At 44.4% G+C, this 6,000-nt stretch overlaps 1 protein-coding gene across 1 annotated transcript in view; it reads left to right on the top strand.

The window, feature by feature from the left end:
• Positions 1 to 384: 384 nt before the first annotated feature.
• The window catches only part of MEGF8 (multiple EGF like domains 8), a 634,126-nt gene continuing 628,510 nt past the window's right edge, over positions 385 to 6,000 (top strand). Inside the window, exon 1 of the mRNA XM_085615576.1 lies at positions 385 to 512. The gene's annotated coding sequence lies outside the window, so the exon portion shown is untranslated. The remainder of the gene's footprint in view (positions 513 to 6,000) is intronic.

Below are 6,000 nucleotides of genomic sequence, written 5' to 3'. Positions count from 1 at the left end.
CATTATAGCTGTTAAATGCACACAATATTTTTGTAACACCTGTAATTCGTATGTGCCGAGAAGCGGTCCTGAACCGTGCTGCAATCGGTACTCTTATTCTGTCTCCATCAACACCGACCGCGGCCCCACGCGCAGTCCTAGCTGAACCCCTTCCAAGATGGCGCAGCCTGTCACGCGCAGACACTGCAGGCGTTCAATCCTCTACGCGCCATAAACACAGAAGAAGGACAGGTCTGCCCGTCGCGCACAGTACTGCAGGGGGTTTAAACCTCTCCCCGCCACGAACACAGAAAAGGGACTGCGCTTTCTGTCGCGCACAGGTACTGAAGGAGGTTTAAACCTCTCCGCTCCACGGACACAGAAGAAGGACTGCTCTGCTGCTCTCCAGGGGTTGTGGTGCTCGACGTTGGTCCGTCTTTGCTCTCCGCAGCGTTGGTCTCGGTTTCCTGGGGCGGCGGGGGCTGGAGGGTCTGAGAACCGAGGAAGCACCGGGAGCGGAGCCGGTGGAGCAGGTGAGCAGCCCTCATGTGTCCGCACGGAGGCCCTGAGTCCCAGCGTGTCCCAGAGCTTGCGCCCCTCACAGCCTACTCTTGGCCCCATCCCCATTGTCCGCTATCACGGGGCCACAATTGGGCCCCAGCCTGGGAAGCCCTCCGCTGCCCTGGCCTCACTGCGAAGGCCCTTCTACCTCCAGCCAAGTTATCTCCATACACCCAGTGTGTGCTCATCCCCGGTGTCAGGCTTCACGTTTAATACCGTTGATCTGCTCCTTCACATTCCTGCCATGACTCTCACCCCTGCCTGTTAAAAGTTTTTACCCCCCTTATGGCTGTGTATGTCACATATGCTCATTCACATTCCTGCCATGACTTTCACCCCTGCCTGTCTGTGAACAGTTTGTACACCCCTGATGGCTCTGTATGTTACACATGCTCCTTCACATTCCCGCTATGACTCTCACCCCTTCCTGTCTGTGAACGGTCTGTACACCCCTGATGGCTCTGTATGTCACACATGCTCCTTCACATTCCTGCTATGACTCTCACCCCTTCCTGTCTGTGAACGGTCTGTACACCCCTGATGGCTCTGTATGTCACACATGCTCCTTCACATTCCTGCTATGACTCTCACCCCTTCCTGTCTGTGAACGGTCTGTACACCCCTGATGGCTCTGTATGTCACACATGATCCTGCACATTCCTGCCATGACTCTCACCCCTCCCTGTGAACAGTTTGTACACCCCTGATTGCTGTGTATGTCACACATGCTCCTTCACATTTCTGCTAGGACTCTCACCCCTGTATGTGAACAGTTTGTTCACCCCTGATGTATTTCACACATGATGTAAATATTTACACCCCCTCACTTGGATGCTGTTCTGACTGTGTTTCGTAGTATGTATGCAGTTATCTATGCGTTATTAGTATTGGACAAAGTTAGGCATAAAGCAGCATAGCATTTTACAGGGACAAAGGTGTAGCCAGTGAGGGATTGGAGGGCCTTCTGGGTTCTGAGGTCGGAAGTGGACTGTTACGGTACTGTGATGTAGCGTTCGATAAAAATAAAAAAATAATGTGTTCAGCATTTTCCCAAATGAGTGTTAGGTTGTGGGTGGTCCTGATGCATATGGGAATGTTGTACCAAATCCTTGGCACATAGACGCAGGAGTCATGTTGCTTTGTTTGTTTATATGACTTTTGTCTCGACACTGATTATGTCATTGCTGCGGGAGTGCCGAGAGCCACCGGAGATGGTGAGCTGCTCAGCCAGGTAGCCAGGGGTGCTGCTAGTGATGGCTTTTTAGATACTGTAACTTCTTTGAATATGGTGCCAGCCAGCATAGTGGGTCTGTGCTTTTCCATCTGGCTTTGTCAAGACCCTTGATGAGCCATGCTGCCACCTGAAGGGGCCAGAGGGGAGGCTGGAGACCATGCAGCATAGCATTGCCACAATCTGGATGCAAGAGTATGGAGGTTTTCACCCTGAAAAATGCTCCAATTGGGATGCACTACCCTTTTTAGGTTGAGAATTCGAGACCTCTTGTATATACCTTAGTATATACTTTAGTATATACTTGTATGTGTATGTACTTTGTGGGTTCTGGAGATCAACCCTAGGACTTGTCTGCTTCCGCTTAGGGACTTTATTCCTGTTCAACTGCCTCTATTTAACTGTCTTGATAGAAAATGACCAGCAGAGGTCAGTACATTTTCCAGAATTGCTTTCTGCTGAGGGACTTTCTTTTTCAAATTTTTCTGGCAGCTGCCTCTTTAACTTTCTCGGTTAAAACAAAAAAAAACCAACCAGCAGAGGTTAGTAAAATACCAGAATCACTTTACCATTCTCTAGATTCCAGTCCATAGAAATTGTCTTCCACGAGCACACGTAGAAAATATATATTTTTTCAAATCTTGTATTTTCAGTGATACGACCACCTGCTTTTATATTCAAAACAGAGCTTTGGACTATACAATTTCCCGCTGAAAGTCAATATTTCTCTCCATGTGTTCCCATATCTAGCGTGTCACGCAGTTTGGTGCTTATTTTCCCTCCATGTTAAAGAACAGTAGATGTTTCAGTGCCCAGGCTAATATGCTGCATTTCTAAATACATAAAAGGTCCCATAGGTGAGACTGAATGCATTGCAAATGCTGTTGAGCTTCTCGTACACTCATTGGGGAGGAGCCATTAAGGTATCTGTTTACTATCTTTTTTGTTCTATTCTTAGTTTGAGTCGTGTTGAATGAACCCATCATGCCTAAAAGTAGTAAAAGAAATTAAAGTTGAGCAAATAACTTGGGCAGTCCATATGGAAATATATTTCTTTGTTCATTTATCCACAGATACCCCCGCCCACTCACCTAGCATTAGTTCAGTGGGTGGTCCTGATGAAGGTGGAAGATAAGTGTTGTTTCCACCGAAATGTGCGTTGACCTGAATGTTTGGAGCTCCTTAAGGACAACACCGTTGTGGATTATGTTTGAAGTGTTCTCTCCGCTAGTTTCATCAGTGTATGTCATGCCATGTTAGGTAGTTCCTAGTGTGATATGTATATGTGTGAGGATGTGGTATGTGAGAATGATTGTTGTCTGGTTGACTATATGGTGGGGTGCATCATAAACATTTGCAGGTCGTTCTGCTGTTGGCATTTTTTTTTACACATTTAGCTTGGAGATTTGTCAATGCATGGTTGATAGAACTTTGCGAGGCATCTTAATGAAGAATATTCATGCATTAATGTGGATGAATATTGTTCCATGCAACCTGTTATTAAATTTGTATAATTATCAATTCTTGTTTTTTATCACAATAAGAAATGAAACTTTTTTCTATTTATACTTAACGAAAATATCAAAAAGAAATAATACAAATAATCAAATTATTGTGCATGTTTTAAAATTTGTCGTGATGGGCAGCCAGTAAGAGCTTTATTATAGCCTTGAAAAAGTATGAATATAGGTCTGGGGGAGCATTTTTCAGTGTGTTTGTCCTTTATCCTCCTGGACCTAGAAATCAACTATAGGGGGTACCTTATTGCATATATAGAGTATGGAGTTCTTAACAGCAGTTTTGAAGTTGCTCGATTAGAGTAAAGGTTTCCCGTTCTTCTGTAGAATGATCTACATGTTCGTTTAGTTGGCGATGTGTAGCTTGAGGGTGAGGTTGGTGTTCTGGAAGAGACCGAGTGACTTTGCCTTCAGTGATAATTTAGGTTTGAATCCGGGCAGATTTTACTACTTTTTACTTGTCGCTGGCGATTTATAGGAATTCTGTTTTGGTGGCTCCAGATTCAGGTATATGCTGAACTCCCAGATCTGTATGATGTGCAGGCAGTGTCTCAGTTGCTAGATGTCTCAAGCAAAATACAACTTTACGTAGATTTATGTGCCTCTGAAATATTGGTAAGTAGTGTCCATATTAGAATTACATTATAGTGGATGAACCGAAACCTAGGGATTGCACAAGTTATCGGGCTTTTCTGCCAGCTGGAGGTTCCCATGTGAATGAACTGGTGTCAGCTTGATAGGTGGGAGGAGAACCAGTAAAGAACATTGCATCGGATAACATTCAAGCCGTTAGGGTGTGGATGATAGATATTAGGAAATGCCATCTTGTTTTCATTGGCTGATAACTACGGTGCTTACATATCCATTTTTAATGGCATATTGGGCGCTTTTTTATATATATATATATATATATATATATAAAATTTTTATATTCTATGTCTTCTAGCGTAGAGCTCTTGAAATTGTGGTGGCAGTGGCCCATTGTAGCTCTCTTATGTCATTGTGTTTTATTTCCAGTGCATGATGATCTCATTTTTACATTCATTAGCTGCCCTTTGATAGCATTTACATTTATTGTGTTTGATGCCCGTTTCTGCACGTTCTCTGCTTCTGATGTTATCATGTTTACATTTTTTGCATTTGTATTGTTGTGCATCTGGCTGTGATGTCAATGTGTTATGTTACTTGGTACTTGTAAAGCGCACGGCTACTCCAGTGTGTCCCGGCGCTAAGAAGGACCCGAAGACCGAAACAGTGAACACAGGCTGACATGGAGATCTCTACTGGCTTTGGAAAAAACAGGTTTTTATTTCCTCCTAAAGCTGAAGAGATCCTGAATCGAACATGTCTTGGGCTGTTCCACAGCTGTGAGGCCACCACCTGAAAGGAGCGGCCCCCCCTATGCGAGAGCGAGCAAATTTTGGCACCGTCGACAGTCGCTGGGTGGAAGATCTCGGGGTTCTAAGGGGAGCATAATGTTGAATTCTGTTCCTGATGTAAGGGGCCCCTATTTTGTGAAAAGCCTTAAAGGCCAGAACTAGGAATTTAAAATGTATGCTCTTTCGCACCGGAAGCCAGTGCAAGGATATCAGGTGAGGGGTCATATGTGTCCTGGGGCCTACCACAAGTATGGCATGTGCCGCCATGTTTTGTACCATCTGAAGGTGGCCTGATAGTCTGGGAGGCCAAGGTACAAAACATTGACATAGTCCAGTCTAGATGTTAATAAGGCCTGGCCTACAGTTTTCCTGTGAGGGGCTGGTAAAAGTTCCTCAACATTTTGAGTAGTCCAAAGCATGTCCCGGCCACAGTTTGGATCTGAGACTTCGTGGACATGTCCGCGTCTAATTTTACTCCCAAGATTTTTCACCGTGGTGACTGCGCTGACTGGAGGGGACATATGCTGAGGCCATCACTGGCGCCATTCTTCAACTAGCTGCAGCATCATGGTTTGTACATCTCCTGTCTGTGATGTCATGGATGTTAGATGTCCTGGCCTTCATGTTGTGCTGTCTACATCTCAGAGGTATGATGTTTAGAACTTCTGACTGTGAGGTTGTTTTATTCTCATCCCTTGGGTGCGGCTCCATGCTTTTTAGAATCCCTGGCTGTGATTTTGTGCTGTTTACATCTGGCTGTGATATGTATATACGTTGGCTGTGATGTTGTTCAGTTAACCAGCTGTAAAGTCAGAATGTTTATGTGCTCTTTTTGTTGTGTTGTTTTCTTCCCCTAGTTGTAGTGTTTATGATTTGTTTGTGATGTCATGTCGTTATGCAATGATGTGATTTCCATTTCCTGGTTATTGTGATGCGGTCATGTTTACATTAGTTGGCTTAAAAGTCATTACGCTAATTTTTCACCGCTGTGATGTTGTTGTGTTTATATGCCATGGTTGTGATGGGACAGATCCCACTCCATATCTGCCATGCACCCACATTTCTCAGTTTTAGGGAAAAAGGACAACTTGGCAATGTACAGTTGATACCCATTAGGCTTAGCACAAAGACAGTCTATGTTGCGCTCTACAAAAACAATGGCATAACATGTCATTATGCTAGCATGCTTGCTGTGATAACATAGCGTTTACATGCACTTTCTGTGATACCATAGCGTTTACATGCACTTTCTGTGATACCATAGCGTTTACATGCACTTTCTGTGATACCATAGCGTTTACATGCAATAGCTGCGATACCATAGGGTTTACAT

This window comes from Triturus cristatus, chromosome 7 (assembly GCF_964204655.1).
Source record: "Triturus cristatus chromosome 7, aTriCri1.1, whole genome shotgun sequence".
In the NCBI taxonomy this organism is placed as follows: domain Eukaryota; kingdom Metazoa; phylum Chordata; class Amphibia; order Caudata; family Salamandridae; genus Triturus; species Triturus cristatus.
The sequence above is the reverse complement of the archived record's forward strand: the minus strand, read 5'-3'. Positions and strand labels throughout refer to the sequence as shown.